We start from the raw sequence: 23,075 nt of genomic DNA on the forward strand, positions 1-23,075 counted from the left end.
GAAGACTCCAGTGCCAGCAGAGCAGGGCATGGCGGCTTCCTGATCTCGGCAGCTGGGAAGCCGCCAGGCCCTGCAAAGCCAGGCATGGCGGCTTCCTTAGTGGGGCAGTGGCAGGGAAGTCCCCATACATGGCAGACAGAGCCCAGACAGCAGGGCTTGGGGGCTTCCTTAGTGGGCAGTGGTGGTGGGAACACCCCCAGGCCCTGCAGACAGAGCCTGGACAACAGGGCATGTGGGCTTCCTTAGTGTGTCCGTGTCTTGGAAGCCCCCAGGCCAGGCAGACAGAGCACACTGCAGGGCATTGGGGCTTCCTTCACATGGCACATGGCGGCAGCAGGCAGAGAGCCACAGCAGGGCATGGGGGCTTCATCTCCATGGCTGCAGGGAAACCTCCAGGCCCCACAGAGAGCAGAGAACCATGGGGAGTGGGCCTAAGCCATCGGTAGGATATCCTCTGAGAGCTCCTGGATTGTAGAGGGTGCAGGTTGGGCTGAGGGCCCCCCGTGCACGAATTTCGTGCACCAGGCCTCTAGTTGCACTAATATAATAACAAGAGATCTCTGGTAGTGGTATAAAGAACAAACAGCAATTCATTCATTCATTCATTCATTCATCTAGTCATCCAATAAGAAACCCACATCCACTATGTGCCAAGAACTGAGTGAGGTTGAAAGTACAATGGGCAGCTCTTCCCCAAAGCGGCCAGAGGTGACCTATGAAAAAGGTTCGCTATTCACTACACCCAGAAAACCCCACAAAATCATGCAAATCCAGAGGCTCAAATCTTCGTGTTCACCTTAAGAACACCCATGAAACTGCCCGGGCCATCAAGGGTATGCATATTCGAAAAGCCAACAAGTATCTGAAGGATGTCACTTTACAGAAACAGTGTGTGCCACTCCGTCCTTACAATGGTGGAGTTGGTAGGTGTGCCCAGGTGAAACAGTGGGGCTGGACACAGGGTCAGTGGCCCAAAAAGAGTGCTGAATTTTTGCTGCCCAAGCTTAGAAATGCCGAGAGCAATGCTGAACTTTAGGATTTAGATGTAGACTCTCTGGTCATTGAGCACATCCAGGTGAACAAAGCTCCAAAGATGCGGCGTAGAACATCCAGAGCTCATGGACCGATTAACCCATACATGAGCTCTCCCTGCCACAGTGAAATGATCCTTACTGAAAAAGAGCAGATTGTTCCTAAACCAGAAGAGAAGACTGCACAGGAGAAAAAGATACGCAGACGAAACTGAGGAAACAAAAACTTACGGCCCAGGAGTAAACGTAACATAAAATAAATTTAATTTTTAAAAAAGAAAGAAAAGAAGAGAAAATGGGCAAACAAAATAGTCTCTGACCTCAAAGACAGGCATTAACCACCCCATAAATAAGGTATAATCAGAAACAGTGATAAGTGCTATGAACGATCACTACACAGGACTTCATCTGTTTTAGAGTGTTAAGGAATGCTCCCCAAGGAAGGAATACATTAGTTAAAATTTGAAATATAGACAGGAATTATTGTAGTATGTGCTTGTGTATATTTAGGGGAGTGTTTGTGGGGGACAGAAAGGAAGCATTCCAAGCAGAAAGAAGAGCTTATACCAGAAAGAATGACAAGAGATAAACTGGAAGGCCAGTTGGGGCTAAGAGAGCAGAGGGGAATGCAGTGTGAGATCAAAAGACAGAGGCCAAACTTGGAGCAAGAGATCATTTTGTGTTGCTTGTTTCTAACATTTAAAAAAAGCTACTGGAAATGTATTTCATGTGCAAGGCAGTTCATAACATGGTCTCTATATTCAACATTGTGTAGAAATTCTTTGCATTTTAACGATAAACTCCTCAAAGCTAAGGGTTATCTATAGTAAATTCATACTCCCTAATAGGAATAATGTGAACTGTTACATGATCAGAATAGCAAAACTTGAAATATTTCCTTTCCAAAGAGAAAAAGTTTGACTAGCTTCATGTTTTAGTAATCAAAGCACCAGGGATAACTAATGGCCATAATACCTATCACATCACAATTACTTTCATTTCATTATTTTAATACTCTTCATATTTCATAAAATTATTATAGATCTAACATCTTTTCCTTTGACATATTACAGCATAAAAAAGGAAAGAAAGGGAAGCTATTCCAGGTACACACTTTTGAAATCTTTATGCATCCTAATCAGCAAAACATGTTTCCTTTTTTATCATGATTTCAACAACATGCCAATTTGTAAAATTAAGTTGAGTTTAATATCCCATGATAAAAATAGAACTTAAGCATTCCAGTCATGCTGTTTCCTACTCCATGTATCTCAATTATATATAAACTTTTAACTTTAGTTTTTATATATCTTTCTAAGTTTACCACTATGTGAAGGTCAACAGCAGTGAGCACTGAGGCAACCAGAGAGTCAAGAATAGGATGAGCTGCTCAGAAAGCGCAGAACGCTCTGAAGCAATTTCTCCTTCCTTGTGTTTCAGATGACCAGCTTTACTCTTATTATCTAATGTATTCTGGTGGAATCCTGCATATGGCATAGCATATCCTGTCAGAGTGACCTTTTTTTCCTTTTGAAAACTTGACTAATCGCTTCAAAGTACACACACACACACACACACACACACACACACACTATATATATATATAGTTTCCATTTATAAAGGCAACATGAAGAGGGAAGATACAGGAGTATTTCTGATTTTCTAAGCCTCACATTCAGGACATTTGAGTCTGTGGTCAGGCAATGCAACAGGCAGAGTGCAATCACAGGGAATTGCAGTGTCAAAGGGATGAGCTGCAAAGAAAAACAGCCCTTTTGTGTGCCTGATAGAAGCCAGCTGAACACTGGGGATGAATAACAGCTTTATTCAGAACTCTGATGTGTAAAATACTAAAGGAAAAAGGACCATCTTCAAATACTTAGTCTTCATTTACTAGTTTATCTTATTAAGTAGGTGAAATGTTTGTTAAGCATTTATTCTATCTCAGATTCTATGTTTACTGATGAGAACTGAAAGAGGAATAATCCAGTTTTAAAAAGTTAACAGTAGTTTGAGGGTGACAGGTATATAAAAGTTAATTTTAATATAGCATTAGATATATGGATAACATTTTTGTGGGAGCAAACAGGAACAATACCTAAATTGGTTAGGTAGAATTGTTTGGAATTCTTTCTGAAAGAGAGAATATTTGAGATTTGAAAAGAATGAGGATTTATGGCAGGTAGGGGATGACATGATCAAAGATAAGAACTATATAGCAAAGAGCACTATGTAGTATGGAGAACTATAAACAGGATTGCTCAAGATTAAGCTGTGCATCAGGGAGCTTGAAGTTTTGCATCAGGGAGCCTGGGTGAGTAACTTGGCCTAAGAGCAATATAGGATGTCATGTCAATAGCTTGGATCTTATCCTGAAGGTAATAGTGAACAAATGAAGGTTTTCTTAAGCAAGGAAGTAAACTGACCATAACTTAATTTTATATATACACTAGAGGCCCGGTACACGAAATTCATGCAAGGAGGGGGGGGGGTGTCCCGCAGCCCGGCCTGCACCCTCTCTAATCTGGAACCCCTCGGGGGATGTCAGACTGCCAGTTTAGGCACGGTCCCGCATGGGGCCTAAACTGGCAGTCGGACATCTCTCTCACAATCTGGGACTGCTGGCTCCTAACCGCTCACCTGCCTGCCAGCCTGATTGCCCCCTAACTGCTCCCCTGCCATCTTGATTGATGCCTAACTGCTTCCCTGCTGGCCTGATCGCCCCCAACTGCCCTCCCCTGCCATGACCCGCCTCCTCCACTGGGATCTAACTCTTCTGTGTGAGGCGGCAAAGACACTGGGACCAGCCTCCTCCATGCCACGGGGAGCCTTGGGAAACCAGGCCTCACCATGTGGAGTGGCTGCCAGGCCCCACCTCCGCTGTGCACATGGCCATCTTGTGGCAACCATCTTGTGGTGGCCATCTTTGTGGTGACCATCTTGTGATGACATTACACGTGAGGGCGCAAGGACCACCTAGGCTTTTATTAGTATAGATACATTTGAAAGGACCAGTAATAGAAGCAGAGGGACCAGTTACAAAACTGCTATAATTGTCAAACAAGTGGAGTGGTGGCACCTATATACCAGAATTTGGTACTGTCCTGGATCAGTGTGGAAAATCATTGGAGTAACTGAGTAATCAAAGATGACTCCTAGGGTTTCTAGAACTCAGAGGATTTTAGAGAAAAAACAACTCAGGGGAAGGATAAATGTTCAGTTTTGTAAGTGGTCCATGTAAATTGCCTACTACCACTAAGGGAAGATATCCCATAAACAGCTAGAATTAAATAAAAATGAAACTTTGGGGAGAGATCACAGCTTAGAAATAACGTTCAGGCCATTAACTGGTGTATACAAGGCAGCTGAACTGATGAGGGTAGATGAAGTCACCTGTGTATATGCCCTGCACTGCAGAACAGTACACGAAGGCAGTGCCTGGGGGAGAAGCAGTAGTTAGTAAATGGGCCTAAAAAGAGGAGCCATTTAAGGAGACAGAACACAAACAGCCAGCGGCATATGAAGAGCACCTCTGGGAGATGAAAGTGTTCTGAAAGCCACGAGTGGAAAGATCCAAGCCAGGCCCTCCAAACAGACCATTCTGAATGTTAATGCTTTCTAATGCCGTATTGTGAATGTTTGCAATGGCAATGTTAATAATAAGCAAATATCTTTTGTTCACAAATTCCTTTTGTTTGTTGTACTTTTTCATTTCTTTATTTTCTTATTCCCATCCTCCTCATACCCGAGCATATGCCGTCAAGGGGCATGAAACATGATTACTGTTTGTAACAGCACAGCAAGTGAACAACAAGGAAGGTGGTGAGGAGGAGAAAGTTATAAGTGAGAGCCTTAACCCTTTCAGTTGAGATACCTCCAAATTCTCTGTAAAAAATAACCATATTTTGACTTTGTTCCCCTTATTTCAGTTGGATTATTCCCTTGGTGGCTTATCCCCACTCTTCACATTACTTCTGATCCTTACTCGTAAGCAATTTTGGGATTTGTTGGTACTTCTTTAGCTACAACTGGAGAATCAAAAACAAACTCAATTCAAGCAACATACTTACATAAATGGCGCTTATAGTTTTCTATGTAAACTCATAGCCAGATATTCAAAATGAGTATCACGTTTGTTTTGACTGCCGACCCAAAGCAGACCACCACCCCTACTCCTTCTAAGTAGTAGCCAAGCATAACAAGAAACATAAGAAACAAAAAAGCACACACACATAAAACAAATCCTGAGGAATGTATGCAGAAGCTAAATAAACAGCGGAGGTCACCAAACACATGCACTGTCAGGAAAAGGAGAATGAAATCTATGGAAAAGAGAAACCACCTGCCAGTTTCAAATAAGTCAACTCCATAAACTGACTGGTGAGCTTATTTGCTGATGCTAGACAGTCACCACTCAGACTTTGTGCTTTGAACATTAGCAATAACAATCTCAAATGTCTTGTAGTGCAGAGCTTAGCACACAGGTGTCAGAATCGCAATCTCAATTTTGAAAGTTTTCTTGCCTATTTGGAAAATAGTGAGCAGTTTGTGATGTTTTAAACTTGGAAAAAGCATAAAGAAAATGTTAAACCTGTGTCTGAATGCGATTTGTGTCAAATATCTTTATTGCTTTTGTTGAATTACTTCTGAAACCTACAGTAACTCATTATCTGGCAACTATCCTTATACTATGGAAAGAAGTAAGAATCTCACTGGCATTTTAAAGAAGTTTCAACATATCTGTTCCATCTTAAGATTTTTCAGTGATACATTAAGTTTACAAACCCAAAGCAGGGCCCATCACTAAATCCATCTACTACATCAGGGCCAGAACCAGGGAAGATCTAGGGTAAAAATTTTAGCTAAGAAGGCAAAATATCGAAGTTTAAAGATTGCCAAGAATCAGCAATAATGGTTCAGGTGAGGTCTGAAGAACCAAGCTGAGGTGGCTTAAGGTCTTGATGAGTATGAAGGCATAGCTACAGAAAATCTGGGAAGTTATTGATACTTAGACTTCTGAGCAAAGAGAAATTTAGTGCTTAAAATACTGCTGGGCCACAGCTATCTTGAAGTTACTCACGTGACTGATTTCTGGTGACTGAATTCTCTGGGGTAGAAATTCATACATGAAAATTAGAGGCCAGGGCAAGCAATGACCCAAGAGTTTGCCGGGTGGACAAACATCAGGAATTATGAAGGCAATGGGTCTATAGTAGAATTCAAGTTACATAAATTGACCACATTTTAGGAATTTAGCTTTGCGAACCACTGAGGATCATGTTATCAAAGTAACATTTGAGAAGAAGTGAGCTGAGACCTAAGGATGAAGATCGGAGTCCCAGTGGTACACTAGCAATTTGGTCCTAAACCAGATGAGGGTTGCAATAAATATGATTTAGGTATGATTAGAGATTCTAAAAGCTAACATTTCCTGGGTCAGTCTATCCGGAATGGTTCTTATTCAGGCTCAGCAGTAGGTCATAAAAGATGGGAGAGAAAATAGTGACTATGGAAAAGTCTAAGTACTTACTTCTTCCAATACTGTCATTACATCAGGTGTCATTACAGGACTCAGGCATGACGAACAGGGAAGACAGAGGGATGGGTTGGCAATAAAGTGACAAAATCCTGCCTCTCCCTAAACACTAATCATTTTCAAGACTTCGCTATGAAAATTTTAACCTAAGGTTGTAAAGATCTAACCATCATTGTGCCATTTGAATCTGCTCCACAAATCTCCATTAATTGGATATTCAAGGTGTGCAGGAATGCCAAAAGTGACAAAGAACTCACTCTTGGAAATGCTCTGTTAAAACATCTTCTATGAACTCAGCTCAAATCTATTTCTTGGAGGCTTAGACCTTATTAGTCTTCATGCTATTCCTAGAATAAAATAAAAAAATAGGCTAACCAGTCTAACAGGTTATTTTCCATCCTGGTCACTATCACATAAATGCCTTCCAATTTGTCTAAATCCCTCTTAAAATGTGTTAATTAGGCATGAAACTGCAATGTAGTGAGAAGAGGTTAGAATGGAACTATCCTTGATATAATTATAAAAATAAAGTTATTTTTTTTAAAAAAAGGAATTAATTGTCTTCTGGGCCATGTGATTTTGATAATTTAAATAAATCAACTATAATCTCTACATTTCTAAAGAGAATATCCATATGTTGTGCAATAGGTTTATTTTAAATTTTAATATGTTAACTATTAAAATTTGAGGAGTATAGAAACTAATTAAGAAAATTTAAAAGCCCTAGCTGGTTTTGCTCAGTGGATAGAGCGTCAGCCTGTGGACTGAAGGGTCACAGGTTCGATTCTGGTCAAGGGCACATGCCCAGGTTGTGGGCTCAATCCCCAGTGGGGGGAGTGCAAGAGGCAGTTGATCAATGATTCTCTCTCATCATTGATGTTTCTATATCTCTCTCCTTTCATCTCTGAAATCAATAAAAACATATATATTTAAAAAATAAAGAAAATTTAAGTAATATATAATTCTAGCAGGACCTGGACATAGAAAATGATTATTTTAAAAAGCCATATAAGAGAGCTAACACTCATGACAAGGAGAATAGATAAAAATAAACAGGTTTTTAAACAATGCAGAACTGGGGGTATATAAGGGGCTGGCTACAAAGGGAATAAGGAAATCTGGGGGGCAGATAGAACTATTTGTGATTGTGGTAGTAGTTATAAGACTTTATGTGTTTATCAAAACTCATATACATGCACAGTAAAAAGGACAAATTTTACTGTAATAACATCTTGGTTTTAAAAAAATTAATCTGAAAGGAAATATATGCATTGTGGTCCCAATTTTGCAGAAAAAAAATTTATAGTCAAAAATGTTAATAGTAGTTATTTCCAGGAAGTCAGCTTATGGGTTTACTAAGACATTTCAGTAGAAGAAGGCACCTCAGCTGAAAGGTCATATATAGTCAAGACTGTGATGGCCATAATGAGATCATGTTAATGCAGAAATGAGCATAAACCACTAGAAATTAAAAGGAAATCAATTCAATTGACAGGTGAAATCAAAATGGGGAAAAGGAGATGTATATGTGCCTTTTTGTTTGTGTGTAGAAAGGGAAAGGTTTCCATTCATACTGCAGCTTATGGTTATTTTTATTTTTCTTGAATTGGCTTTTAAGGAAAAGAGGTTGTTCATCACTAATCAAAGCCACTGATAAAAATAGGGAGAAGGAAAAAAAACAAAAAACAAGGCTAATGACAGAGTTCTTCATCACACAAATGGAGCCCACCCTTCAGCTAACCAGTACTCTTTGGGACTGGTTGTTCAACTAATTATGATCTACCCAATTGCATTATCATCTACTCCCTATTTCTTTGTCTTATTTGGGCCATTATGGGATATCTTGTCAAATGCTTTAGATTTAAACCATCGACCACATTCTTCTTTTTCTCTTGTCAAAAAAGACAATGCTATTAGTTGGACGAGTTTTTCTCTGTAAACTCCTGGTTCCTCTAGTGATGGTTGCTCCCTTTTTTAGAACTCATAAACCATCTCTTCAGTGATTTGTTCTAGTCACAATTTTATAGCTTTGAGAACTCGCCTACCTTTTGCTGCCTCCTTTTCTCTTTCCTCCCCTCCCCTCCCTCTTTAAATGAGGATCTATATATCCACCCTTTGCACTGTTCTTTGGGCAAAATTTCCACTTTCCATATTGACTAAGGTCTAGACAGCAGTTCAAAACCTGTCTCCAAACTTTGTCAACTAACAGAGAGGTAAAGTTTGTTCATGCTGGTTTGGGAGCAAGGCACTGCTTTTTAACAATCCTTTCCTTAATGTGTATTCTAATTCCTTTATAATGATGCTTATTTAGTACTTTTCAATCCAAAAATCATTCTTCTTGATTAAAAAAAAACAAAAAACAGTCACAAAGTCAAAGTAGAGGCTAGGTAAATTATTTGTCTTAGTAAATGCATAAGTCTCAAGTAGCATATTTATAATTTCCTGTTCTTGCTTCTTATTCTGAACACTAGAGGCCCGGTGCATGAAAATTCATGCACTGGAGGGGAGGGTTCCTCAGCCCGGCCTGCCCCCCTCACAGTCCGGGAGCCCTCAGGGGTGGGAGGTGACCTAGCAATCAGGTGAAGGCGACGCCGGATCACACCTCTGCTTCTGCCACTGCCTGCAGTGCAAGCCTTGGCCGGCCCTAGTATTTGAGCCTTGGGCAGCCCTAGGTGGCAGGCAGCCTCCATCTGAGGCTTGCCTGCGCTTTGGGCTGGCCCTGGGCGGCTGGGGGCTGAGGGTGCTGGGGGACTCGGAGGCAGGCGAGTGGAGCCTTGCCGCACACCTTCCACCCTGGTAGGGCTGAGGGAACTGGGCACCACAATATTGTCGCTGTGAGCTCCGCCATCTTTGAGGGCATGGCAGTCAATTAGCATATTCCCTCCTTATTGCCTGTGGGCACCACCATCTTGCGATGGTGTGAGAGTCAATGAGCATATCCCCTCTTTATTAGATAGGATAAGAACATTTGTATTGAAACTACACTTGCAGCATGAATACTGCACTTTTACTTAGACTTCATGTTCACAGAAGTATGGTGGCCTGTAGGAGAGCCATAAACTTCTTGACAAGCTGCCTGAGTCCCCAGCACTGATTGCATTAAATATTCTGATTTGTATTTTCACTTCATGTTCACTTAAAAATATAAAGTAAAACTTTCAAAAAAATGAGTACAAATAAAATGAGCATAATAAGTAGATTATACATTTCTATTTAAATGTTGCATCACTTATAGTGAGATAAATTTTTAAAAGGTTCTAGATCTGTACTTTCCAATATGGTAGCTACTTGCCACATATGGCTACTTAAATGCAAGTTCCTGAATATTAAACATATTAAAAAATTCAGTTCCTCGGTGGCACTGGCCACATGTGGCAACTGTGCTGGGCAGCATGGTATAGACCATTTCGTCATCACAGAAAGCTTTAGTTGAAAACACTGATCTAGATATTAAAAATGTGATATCTAATTGCTTTATTAAAATAGTTTTCACTTATGAAATTTTTATATATGTTAGCCACTGAAATTAAGAGGTAATTATATTAACATTAATGCATATACATTACATCTTGAATGAACTATTAGCAAGTTATAATTGAATGTATTGATTTATTCTCATATCAGTTGATTTTAAAAAGACAACTAATAAATGTAAACTGATTATAATGCTTCACATCACAATATCCAGTGATAATGATTAATCTAAATTTCCAAGATATTTACTGCAAAGCGTACTGAAGTAATACATTTTAGCAGTATTTGACAATCAGTTACTATTACTGAGAAAGCAATGATAATGAACTTGGAATGTGTATGTCTGATTTCAACACAAAAGGAAGATATCAGCTTAAGAACTAGAATGTAAAAAAGATATTGTGCTGAAAATAGGTGTCCCAGCACTAATTCTTTTTCTGTCTTCTAAGATTTGTCTCTTAGATGATCCTGACATGCACAAACAGAAACCACAGCTAACCTCTGAGTAGCTGGTGACTCTTTCTGAGCTGGAAACTGTTTTTAATAGATCTGGAAGGAATGTTAGGAAACTGGCTAAAATAATATTAATAAAATGGAGGGAGAAAGTTAAAAGACTTTATAAAAAAGATTGAGGAAAAAACATGTAACATAGAGACTTGCAATAGTTCTGAATAATTTAAAGGGAAGGGAAAGGGAAAGGAAGAAGGGAAGAAGGAATGAGGAAAGAAAAGAAGGAAGGAAGGGAGAGAGACAGAGAATGGAAAATGGCAAAGTCACAGGATAATGCTTTGGAGTTCAAAAATTAACCTAGTTAGATATAAAACAAAAGCAACTCATAAGATATAATACAAACTATAGTAAAGCAAATAGCCTAAAGTTTGAATTTTATTCATGGTATAAACACATATAGACAAATAGTAATCTTGATTCTCAGCCAAAGAAATAAAAATACAGAAATGAAGCTAAGATTCCACCTCAGAAAGGTAACACAAACAAGTAGGACACAAGAATGGCCAAATATAATAATAAATATGTCAGAAATAAGGGTTAGCAATAAAGTTTAATAATAAATATGTCAGAAATAAAGGGTGCTTAATGATTCAGACATTAAAAGAAAAATTATAATTTTTCAAAAATATGACAAAGCAAACTCTCATTGTGATCAGACCACCAAAAAGCCATTGTTCTCAGAGGCCAAATATAAATATGCAATGAAAATAGATAAATCTAGTTTAAAACATTCAAAGTAAATACAAGAAAAAATCTACTTTTTTTTTTTGGTGTTTTATGGCAAATCCAGGCTGGTGAAATTATCAAGTAGCACCATTTCCTTGATTATACTTGAGCATTTGTAGGGCACCTATGTAATAGAAGAAAGGTATATGAGACCTTTAATAAAATAAAGTGTCAGGGGAAAAATTTTTTTTTCTATCCCCTTTTTTCTCTTCCCACTTCTGACACAAGTTAAATCAGACAACACATTCTCATAAGTAACTGCAGCTTATTTAGACAGACTCAAGGAAGAAGGGGTGGTGAGGGTTGGGGTAATGGAATACAAATCAAAACCCCAGGGTAAAAAGTAATCCCCAAGGACTACTTTCACCCTCCCGCACTCTTTCCTCTCATCAAGATTCTAGAGCTACAATAAAGCCATTTTCTTATCTCTCTGATTCCGTATTTTTTATGCTACTAAAGCTATTTTATATGTACAAATCATTTGCTTTCTTTTCATTTATGAGAGAACTAAGAAAAAAAGAAGGAAGTAGTGCTTAACTGGTGTTTTTCATAGCATATAAAAATCACCTAGTCCACGGGTCAATAGGAGAAAAAAGGGAACATATGTAACACTTTCAACAATAAAGATTTTTTAAAAAGAGAGGGAAAAAGAAAATCATGTAGTCCAAAATTCTCAAAAAAATTTGAAGACATTGGGGCCAAGAAGGATTATATGATTTTCCCCAGATTACATAATTAGTATATGAAAGCTAAAACCCAGTGACATACATCCCTGTCAACATTTACCTCTTCACAATATCCTGGGTACCCCAGTTTTTCTAAAGTGTCAGATAATACATTTTCACTGATAACTGAAACAAGGCAAATGTGCATCTGCTTTAACACACAGAAGCTGGAAAATTACTAGTATAGCCCAGTTAGGCTAACTACTGGATTATTCGTACTTTAAATTATTCCATAAGCTCCAGAAAACATCAAGTTTGTAAGTAGTTGCTTATGGAGGTTAATTTGACAGATAAATTTAACCAAAAGAATCTAACTACCTTAAGATAAGCTTCTTAAATAACCTTATAAGTTCCTTGAGTGCTATGACTCTTCCTTATTCATAGCAGATGCCCAAGGCCTGACACAATGCTGGGCACAATGCAGAAGCTCAATCAACACTTAATGAATAAACAAATGTGATCCTCATTGCTAAACGATAAAAATGAGGCAAATAATAACAACAACCACACCCATACTTTGAAATTATCTGCAAAATTATTCTAAAGACATGAATGGCTCTTTACAATATAGAAATGAAGTCACCTAGCCAGTTATTTTTTCTTTCATTTTTCAGTAACTATAATTTGAACAACTGAGTGAAAATTTGAAAACAGCTTACTTAGAAATCCAAAATAATATTAAGATATTGGGAATAATGTGAGTTCAGTAAGACTCACAGGAATAATTTACAGAAAAAATGTTAAAAAAAAAATATGACTTCTCGCCTGGCCAGTGTGGCTCAGTGTTGAGCATAGACCTATGAACCAGGAGGTCAGGGTTCAATTCTAGGTCAGAGCATACACCTGGCTTGCAGGCTCTATCTCCAGTGTGGGGCATGAAGGAGGCAGCTGAATGGTGATTCTCTGTCATCATTGATGTTTCTGACTCTCTCTCCCTCTCCCTTCCTTTCTCTGAAATCAATAAAAATATTTTTTTTAAAGAAATATGACTTCTGCTTTTGACTGATTTGTTGATTTAACTTATTTGTAATATGAGAATAGGAGGAACTGGCAGACTGTACGCAGTTTTTTTATTTGATTTTAATTCACATGGATATGAAGGCAGCTAGCTGCCAAAGTTGGCTCCCAGTGGTGTCTCCTCTCCCTGCATGTGCAGGCTGCTCCTCCTGAACCTAGGAGATGGAGTCTATTCTCTCTCCTTTCAATGACTTCTCTTGATCAACAGAAAGTGCTGGAATTGCTGCTCAGCCAGTTTCCAGGTAGCCTTAAGAGGACTGGCTTTTTTTTTTTTTTTTGCCTTTTCTGTGGTTAGCCAGCCACAGTGTTGAGTGCAAGTTCTGGCTAGGTGGGGAAGAGTGAGAGATAAGCCCGGGGGGGCGGGGGGGGGGGGCGGCGGGGGGAGGTGATAAGAGGCCTCAGAGGAGGCCTGAGAAGTTGAATAAGTGGTTGAAGCTTTCTTGGAAATTCAAGCCCAGCCCCATCTCCAGATGAAGCCAATCAGCTCCATGAGTGACCCCAGCCATTGCCAGGTAGAGGAGAGGAGACACTTGGCCAACAGCTCCCCTGCCCCTTTCCTAACCCACAGAATGAGAAATAACTTATTGTTGCTTCCCGTGGTCGGCAAACTGCGGCTCGTGAGCCACATGCAGCTCTTTGGCCCCTTGAGTGTGGCTCTTTCACAAAATACCACGGCCTGGGCAAGTCTATTTTGAAGAAGTGGTGTTAGAAGAAATTTAAGTTTAAAAAATGTGGCTCTCAAAAGAAATTTCAATCGTTGTACTGTTGATATTTGGCTCTGTTGACTAATGAGTTTGCCGACCACTGCTTTAAATCATTAACTTTGGCGTAGTTACTTACAAAACAATAGCTATAACTCAAGTCGTGTGTTTGAACCTTTGGAAGAGTCTAACAATTTAGGAAAATACCAGAAGTTTTCTGAAAATGCAAATAAATACAATACTTAAAAGTTCACAGTTAATTGTAACTAATTGGAAACGCTTTGTAATATGATTTAAAATACTACTATAATAATTGGCTTTTAAATAATTTAACTTGAGTTGAAAATTAGACAAGGGGTGGTTCTCAGACTCCCTCCCACCTCTGTCTGGCAATTCATGCCAGATGATATTTGCATGAGTAACATACTCCCAAGGGCATTATGATTATGCAAATTCTTATAATGGTAGTTAAAGAAAGTGTATTGAAATACAAGTAACAAGGTTGTCTGTATTGATTTCAGAGAGGAAAAGAGAGGGAGAGAGAGAGATAGAGAAATCAGTGATGACAGAGAATCATTGATCAGCTGCCTTCTGCACGCCCCCTACTGGAGGTAGAGCTCAAACCCCAGCTTGTTCCCTGACCCCAGAATACAAACCCTGACCTAGTTCATAGGTCGATGCTCACCACTGAGCAATTCCAGGCAGGCTCAATTCTAATTTTTATATATAAAACCATACCTACATTACTATATTAACAACACATTCCCTTTTTCAGTATCAAGTTACTTAAGCCATATGTCACAGATAAGCAAGTCTGACTATGTGTTTCAGATATTTTAGACTGTTTTGCCACTCAGCTGAATTTGGAAAGATGACCTTGAATTTTGTTTTGGACTTATTTTCCGCTGATTTAAGTGCTTTTTAGTATTGTCATTACTTTCTCTACTTTTGGGAGCTTCTTGACTTACGTTCCTCATTCTATTTGGAAATGGAGAACAAAATTTTCTTGCCTTGTAAAATTGTCATCTTTCCAATAATATGAAATGAAGATATTTTTAATATAATTTGATTTAATGCTTTATAAAAAAAGGCTAAGAGTAAAGATTTTTAAGTATATACATTATTTAGGAATGTTATAGAAGATTTTTAAAGAGTAAGACTTTTCTATATAAGTGAAGCTTCCTTTTATAAAAAAGACCCAATGAGAGGAAATTGAGAAGAAGCATACTATTCATAATAAGAGCTTTGTTTTTGTTTTATTCGGGAGGATAAATTGTTTATATTTTTGGAAATATAAACTTGTTAAGCCCTTTTCATATAATATAGAATATGAAGATTTTATGGGGTTTTAACCCAGATATTTAAATTTAAAAGTTATGAATTCATATCACTTTATGAAAATACTTTATGTAAATATTTTATATAAAAGTTTCTATAAATCAATTTGTCAATATTAAAAAGTAGAGAAGAATTTCAAAAGAATGTTATGGTTAGAGAAATAAATACTCCTTTATTAAAATGGTGTTAGTCCATATCTAATTTATGCTTTTTTAATATTTAATGCCACATGTTAATTTCCTTAAAATCAATTATAATTATATGAATGATCATACTTTATCAAAATTACTAGAGGTAGACTATTTAAATAGGAAAGTTTTAAAATGTGCATTGAAAATCTGCAATGTGTTAGGCTCAAGGCACCCACTTTTTACACTTTCTTTATTTAACCTTACAACAGTTCTTGAAAATAAAAATCATTATCAGTAAAAATATTATCAGTAAAATAAGAGTTATAATGATGAGATTACTAAGATACCATAAAATGAGAAGAATAGCAAGAGGATGAAGCAGCATTAGGGAAACATCAACATTAAAGGTGGATCAGGGAAGAGATTCCCACAGAGATAAAGAAGAGTCAAAAGCAGAATGAGAATCAGGGACAAAAACCGCCAAGGAAAGTAAGGGACAAGAGACTCTCCAGGTGTCAATGCTGCAGGAACAGCCCATAATAAGAGAACATGGAGCCCTAACCGGTTTGGCTCAGTGGATAGAGCGTTGGCCTGCGGACTCAAGGGTCCAGGTTTGATTCTGGTCCAGAGCATGTACCTTGGTTGCGGGCACATACCCAGTAGGGAGTGTGCAGGAGGCAGCTGATCGATGGTTCTCTCTCATGGATGTTTCTAACCCTCTATCCCTCTCCCTTTCTCTCTGTAAAAAAATTAATTAAAAATAAAAGTACATGGAAAGGAACTTTTTTACTCAAATTTAACTCCCTGCCATCTGACACACCTTCTCAATGTTTGCTGAAGGAATGTATGAATAAATTTTGTCTTATTTCTATTTGTCTTTGAAGAGAGGGTAGCAAAGTGATGGAGAAGAAAGGAATTGGGGAGGAAAAACATATTTTTTAAACTCCAATAAAGTTCCAGACTCTGTGCCAGGAGCCTTCATACGCTATTTCAGCAAAGAAGAGATAAGATCCATATTGTACTAAGAGCAAACAAACAAACAAAAAAATCAGAGGACTTAAATGCAGCTTAACCACTTAGTCAATGACTGAGCACGATTTAAACCCAATGAATATTTCTAAAGCAAAGATCCCAAGTTTTCTCCCAACACTGTCGATTACTAATTTGGACAAAATGGAAATTTCCTAATTTGTATGAAATTTACAAGGACTTGGAACAGATTATCTCCAGCATCATTTCATAATCAAAACTGCAGTTTCCTTTGTATTGATCATAGTTAACATTTCTGATGTGTATTGAGCAGACTTCAAATTCCCCAAGTGAATCTGAACTCAGTTTTCTTCTGGAACTATTACAGAGTTCTGAAGACAAGAGAAGCTCAATATTTATTTTAAACTAGAGGCCCGGTGTATGAAATTCGTGCACAGGAGGGGGGTGTCCCTCAGCCCAGCCTGAACCCTCTCCAATCTGGGACACCTCGAGGGATGTCTGACTGCCCTCTCACAATCCAGGACTGCTGGCTCCCAATAGCTCGCCTGCCTGCCTTCTTGATTGCCCCTAACCGCTTCTGCCTGCCAGCCTGATCACCCCCTAACCACTCCCCTGCCAGCCTGTTTGCCCCTAACTCCCTCCCCTGTAGGCCTGGTCACCCCTAACTGCCCTCCCCTGCAGGCCTGGGTCCCCCCACAACTGCCCTTCCCTACAGGCCCAGTCACCCCCAACTTCCCTCCTCTACCAGCCTGGTCACCCCTAACTGCCCTCCCCTGCTGGCCTGATCGCCCACAACTGCCCTTCTTTGCAGGCCTGGTCCCTCCCAGCTGCCCTCCCCTTCTGGCCATCTTGTGGCAGCCATCTTGTGTCCACATGGAGGCAGCCATCTTGTGTGTTGGAGTGATGGTCAATTTGCATATTACTCTTTTATTAGATAGGATAAGTAAATAAGTGGTTTTAAAAGGCAATTTTAAACATTTATTAAACAGTTTAATTTGCTCAAGATTTATTGAAAGAGGCAGTTAACAAAAGTTGCTTAGACTTGCAAAGAAGGCAAAGGCTTTAACACATTACAAAGGAGTTATCAGACATCTCACATGCCTATTATGTGTGATGAAGAAGTAGAAAACCAAGCCAAAAAGTCAAAGGAATATATTAAGGATTACTTTTAAACAATCTTCATATTCAGGTCAGCAAGATGACACCCATTGTAGAATACTTAAATAATATCTTAATATACACATTTGCCTTCAACTACACTTTTCAAACATTTAAGAGAGGTAAAATGTCTTCACTGTGCTTATTAGAAAGCAGGCTTTATCTAAGATGTAACTGATCATCTTAAAAATATATTACTACAAATTTGAAAGCAAAGTTAACTTTCATATAAAAGTCATTAGAAAATATCATGCTAATCAATCAATATTAAAATCTCTAGTCGAGTAATACATATACTCTTTTTTTTTTTTTAATCCTCACTTGTGGATATGTTTATTGATTTTATAGATAGGGGAAGAGAGAGAGAGAAACATTAATTGGTTGCCTCCTGTATGTGCCCAACCGGATTGAACCAACAAACTAAACTAGGAATGTGCCCTGACGGGAATCCATCCCTCCATCCTTTGGCGTATGGGACAATGCTCCAACCAACAGAACCACACCAGTCAGGACACAAGTTATACTGTTGAATATTTCATGAAGCATTCCAATATAACTTTCTTTTATGACAGAGAAATGGCACTTAGAAATGCCTTGGAGTAGGTTAACAAAATATACCCAGATATACTTTTAAGTCCTCTTATTCAACTTTATCTGACTATCTTGCCAACATATACTTTTTAAATAGCACACGACTAATATAGTGTGCCACGGGTTTATCAGTGACTTGAAGTCAATCTGAAGAGAGTTATAGGCTGGTGTCTGCTGAAAAAGTTCAATTGAGATACTGTCATTGTTAATTTTAGGATAAATAGAAAAAATAAATATACCACAAAGACTAACTACCAGAAACAAATAAAAATGATCAGACCTGTATGTCAATATGACAATATAGTATTAGAAATTTACCTATGATTATTGTACAGGGTGAGACAGAGTAGGTTTACAGTTGTTTATATGGAAAATAATACAATAATTAATAAAAATATAAGAATAAACTCTGTTTCATGTACTCACAACCGCAAACCACCTACTTTTGCCCCAGCCTGTATATAATAAGAGAATACCAAGTATCAACACCAAGAAATATCCTATCAACTATGATTTATAATAATTAAACTCTTAGAAGACACAATATTTGCTTGAGAACATTATTTGCATAAAGGATCACAGGAAAAAAAATGTATTTATGTTATCAAGAAGAACCAGAAATGAAAGAAGTTATGGGGTTAGAGAGTAACATAAAATAAATAAAGTAAAATAAAAAAAACATATTTTTAAAAGTTTTAAAGATTTCAGATATTAGTTATAGGAAGAAAACATTGAGAGCAGAATGTTAACAATTACACTTAAAAGTATTATTCTGCTTTAAAAAACTCAGGTGTAAAGTAGCTATAACAAACACTACAAATCCATGGCAAATATAAAGCCAAAACTAAGATTCAGAATTGTAACATTTATCACAGAAATGTACACTTGAAATCTACATGCTCTTATTAACCAATTTCACCCCAATATATTTAATTTAAAAAAAATAAACAAAGCAGGTGTAAAACCGTTCCTAGAGAAAAGATTTAGGATTAGTACAATAATGACTGTCTTCTAATCATTAGACTTACATAATAAACAGCTTATTTAATTTGGCTATTTTAGATTTTCTACAGATATTTGATGTCTGATCTGAACTCTTGATTGCCCCTAAACACACTTCTCACCCTACCATTTTGCTCCTGACAGGTTCCCAATCATCCATCCTTCAGTTTTAGTTTAAATGTCATTTTCTCAATCTAATATAGATGCCCTCTGCATTCCTTTTTCATATCACCTTATTATTTTTCTCTAGAGTACTTATTGAAACTAATAATTATGTACTGATGCTACTAATGTATTTAGTAGATACGTACGCCACATATCATACTAGATATAAGATGTACCTCTCTCCTTCACTGAATTATAAATTCAAAAAGTACCAGCACATATCTATTTTGTTAAGTATTATATATTAAAGCTGAATAAAATGAATGAATGAATAAGTAAAGAAGAGATGTCATTAAATAATAATTTAAAGATAAGAGAGGTTCAGTCACTAGCCCATGGTCAATAACTGATAATAGTGAAGGTAAAATTCAAACCCAATTCTGTTCATTTTAAGGCCAATATATTTGTATTCTACCTCACCAATTTTCTAGGATTAGAGTTTCATAAATTACCACATGTTAAGAGGTCATTCCAAACCTGTTATTTCCTTTATCTGCTTCCAAAATCCTGACAGAAAAATAGGTAATTTGTGGCTAGCAAAATTTTTCATTTTTATTTAATCCCCAGTTCTAGTTACATGTAGAAAATAAATGCATTAGTTGATGGTTATAAAACAAACCTTGACACTTTAAATCAAATAGTATTTTAACACATTTTTAAAATGTACAATGTGTTTCAAGAGGAAATTCTGCTCATTTAAAAATGACTTTTTTATATTAAAATGATACCTACATCTTTAAAAATTGATTAAGTTGAATTTTAAATGAAACAAGACATTAATGACAAAAGTTCAAAAAGGCAAAAATATACTATTTAATTACTTGCTATGACTCCTGAATACATGTTCTCTATTAAACTATGCATCTCTCTTCTACTATAAGGGATTTCATTGAGTTCAATAGAAAAAATAGTTGTTTGTTCTTTAATCATAAAGAATTCTCTCAGCTTTTTATTCCACGTAAAGCTGTTCCCAAACACATTAGTTAACTGATGTGCATTACAGAATATTCCCTGCTTTGGAAACATTCAAATAAGGCTAATTCCACAGGAGATAGGGCTACTGACTAACACATTGTAACTATATGACCTCTTGACCAAAACTTTTCTGAATGTGCATCACAAAGATCCCTGACACTTGTCATTTTCCGAGATTAATGAAACATTTCTAAAGAATTACACAGTGCTGCCTGAGCAGACATAGGAGAAATTGTATGCTCACATTTAAATAAATTTTATCCCTCAAACTATGTAGTTTAATTTTGACCTATCCTTACTTGTTTTGAAATCCAGAAAACTCTTTATTTGGCAGACATGCTTAAGTTCATCACTTTCATATCCTATCTCCCACTATAATTTTTCATGTGCCTGAAGAACAAATCCTCCACATCAGGTATCTCATAGTTTCCCTGAGTAAGGCAAGTCTACTTTCATGTTTTAAAGATAGCTGTACACTCAGAGAAGACATATATTATTGGTGAGATTATAAAAAAAAAAACACACACACAGTAGTCATACAACCTAATGGAATTGAGTTTCAAAGCTAATGTTTGCTTACAAAGCTTATTGATATTTGCAAATGAATAATTTAATGCAAATGTGAACATTTGCAATTACCTAAAAATCTAACATTTTTGGAATGAGTCAGACTAGTCTCATATTTAATTTCATGTTAATTTGTAATTCAATACATAAACATATACCTGGGTGTTTGGTATATTTGTGCTTATAAAATGAATTATATTTTTAATGAATGAAGAGCTCCCTTAATAAAATAATAATGACATTAATGTGAATTTATTTGTAAGGTCAAGATTTTTTCTAACATGAAAAATTAAAGAAATTGGCTCACCTAGATTTACTTATATCAGACAATGTAATATATGTAGATGTATAAAGCAATTTGAAAGATATGTAACAATATTGAAGGTAGATAGAGGCATGTGATTGAGATTATAACCAATTAAACTTGGGGAGTTGAAGTGAATTACTTATATCATTGGCTGGGCAGGAACTTTTTAAAGCTCTCTATTGTAAGCCAGAGGACTGGTGACTGACTACTCAAGATTCTATTTCTTAAAAAAAAGATGTTTTTAGACTCCACATATAAGTGCAACCATATGGTATTTGTCTTCCTCTGTCTAATTTTTTTAGCATAACCCCCTCTAGACCCATCCAGATGTCACAAATGACAAGATTTCATTCTTTCTTTGTTACTGTTGTGTAATATTCCATTGTCTATATATACCACAACTTCTTTATCCATTCATCTAGGCTGCTTCCATACCTTGGCTATTGTTAATAATGCTGCAATGAACATTAGGGTTCATCTATCTTTTCAAATTGTGTTATTTTCTATGGATCAATACCCAGAGGTGGAATCTAAAAATAAAACAAAGCAAACAAGCAAAAGAAAAATGGACTTATAGAAATACAGATCAAAGGGATCATTACCAGAAGGGAAAGGTTAGGGGAACAGATGAAAAAGGGAAGAAGAATCCAGTCAATGATAATGTGATTAGTTTACAGGGTGATAGATGATTACTAGAACTAGTGGGGTGATCAAACTTTAAGATAAAAAATGTTTAATAGCGCTCACCAGTTTTGCTCAGTGGATAAAGCATCTGCCTGCTGACTGAAGGGTCTCAGGTTCCATTCTGGTAAAGGTTGCAGGATCCATCCCCAGTAGGGGGCATCCAGGAGGCAGCTGAATAATGTTTCTCTCTCATCAATGTTTCTATGTCTCTACCCTCTTCCTTCCTCTCTCTAAAAATATCAATAAAAATATATTTTTAAAAATGTTTACTCACTATTGTGTACACCTACCTGAAATTATATAACCAACATAAGATTGTATACCAACTATATTGAAATAAATTTTTTAAAGGTGAGAGGTAGTGATAAATGGAGGCTGGAAGGAAATCTGTTTTCACAGCCCAGAGCGCTCATTCACAGAAACACCCGCCCATGCAACTTCTAGCAATTGCACTAAAATCCATCTATTTGGCAGGGGGAAAAAAAGTTCTTATTAGGAACTATGTTTTAGGAGAGAAAGACAGAAATAGGTTGAAGTGTGCTTTACACTGCTTCTTAGTTACATTTAAATATAATGATGAAGTAAAAGTTTATATTTATAGGAATAAAGCATTATTTGGATTTTTGATATTTAAAATAAATCAATGTAATGTTTTACACATTTTAGTTTATTATAAAGCAGTACTTAGGCAAGTATAAGTCATACTTATCCTTGATATTTGTAAATCCTTTATCTACTTAAGGAAACTTACATATGTATAAATTCTCTGAATAAATGTTAAAATCATGTGATTATGATGATAGCTAACACAAATATAGAGTTTTAAGATGTGTCAGACACTTCTACACTCTTTATGTACAATAACTTATTTGGTTCCCACACCAATTCTCCGAGGATGATACTATTATTATTTTCATTTTAAAGATAAGGAAAGCAGGTCTGAAATCAAAATACTTTTATTAAAATACTTGCTAAGAATGCTAAACTTGTAATTTGTATATTAAAACATTTTACTGTAGTTTTCTAATTTTAAAATATCTATCAAAAGTTCCATTCCAGTTATTTCTCCTCTACTTACAAAAATTTATCCCATTCTGTTTTTTAAATAAGTTAAACAGTCCAGTTGGTGTGCTATAAAATATAACTGACCTCAAAAACTAAAATTGCAACTAAAAAGGCAGGAATTTACAGGTTGGTGGTTATCAAATGCCAAGTTTATCCTCACAAATGAGGTTGTCACCTTGTTTGAAGCTGCTTGTTAGATGACCATTTGTTATCCAGGGAGGAGAGAGGCTAAATTAATTTCTCTGTAGCTGCATTGTACGACCAAATATTAACGTTAAAAGGCTATCAGCACCAGAATGGGTCCAACAAAGCAAAAAAAGGCATTCACTCCAACTTTAAATTTCATTTCCCCTGTTTAAATTAGATTTTAATGTTATTTAAA

General features: G+C 36.9%; 1 protein-coding gene and 1 pseudogene across 1 annotated transcript in view; one reads left to right on the plus strand and one right to left on the minus strand.

The window, feature by feature from the left end:
- The window catches only part of FOXP2 (forkhead box P2), a 579,029-nt gene that overhangs the window by 233,303 nt on the left and 322,651 nt on the right, over window positions 1-23,075 (minus strand). The gene's annotated exons all lie outside the window — the stretch shown is intronic.
- Window positions 728-1,275, plus strand: LOC114226741 (60S ribosomal protein L17-like; annotated as a pseudogene).

The sequence above is a fragment of the Eptesicus fuscus genome, chromosome 14, assembly GCF_027574615.1.
Source record: "Eptesicus fuscus isolate TK198812 chromosome 14, DD_ASM_mEF_20220401, whole genome shotgun sequence".
In the NCBI taxonomy this organism is placed as follows: domain Eukaryota; kingdom Metazoa; phylum Chordata; class Mammalia; order Chiroptera; family Vespertilionidae; genus Eptesicus; species Eptesicus fuscus.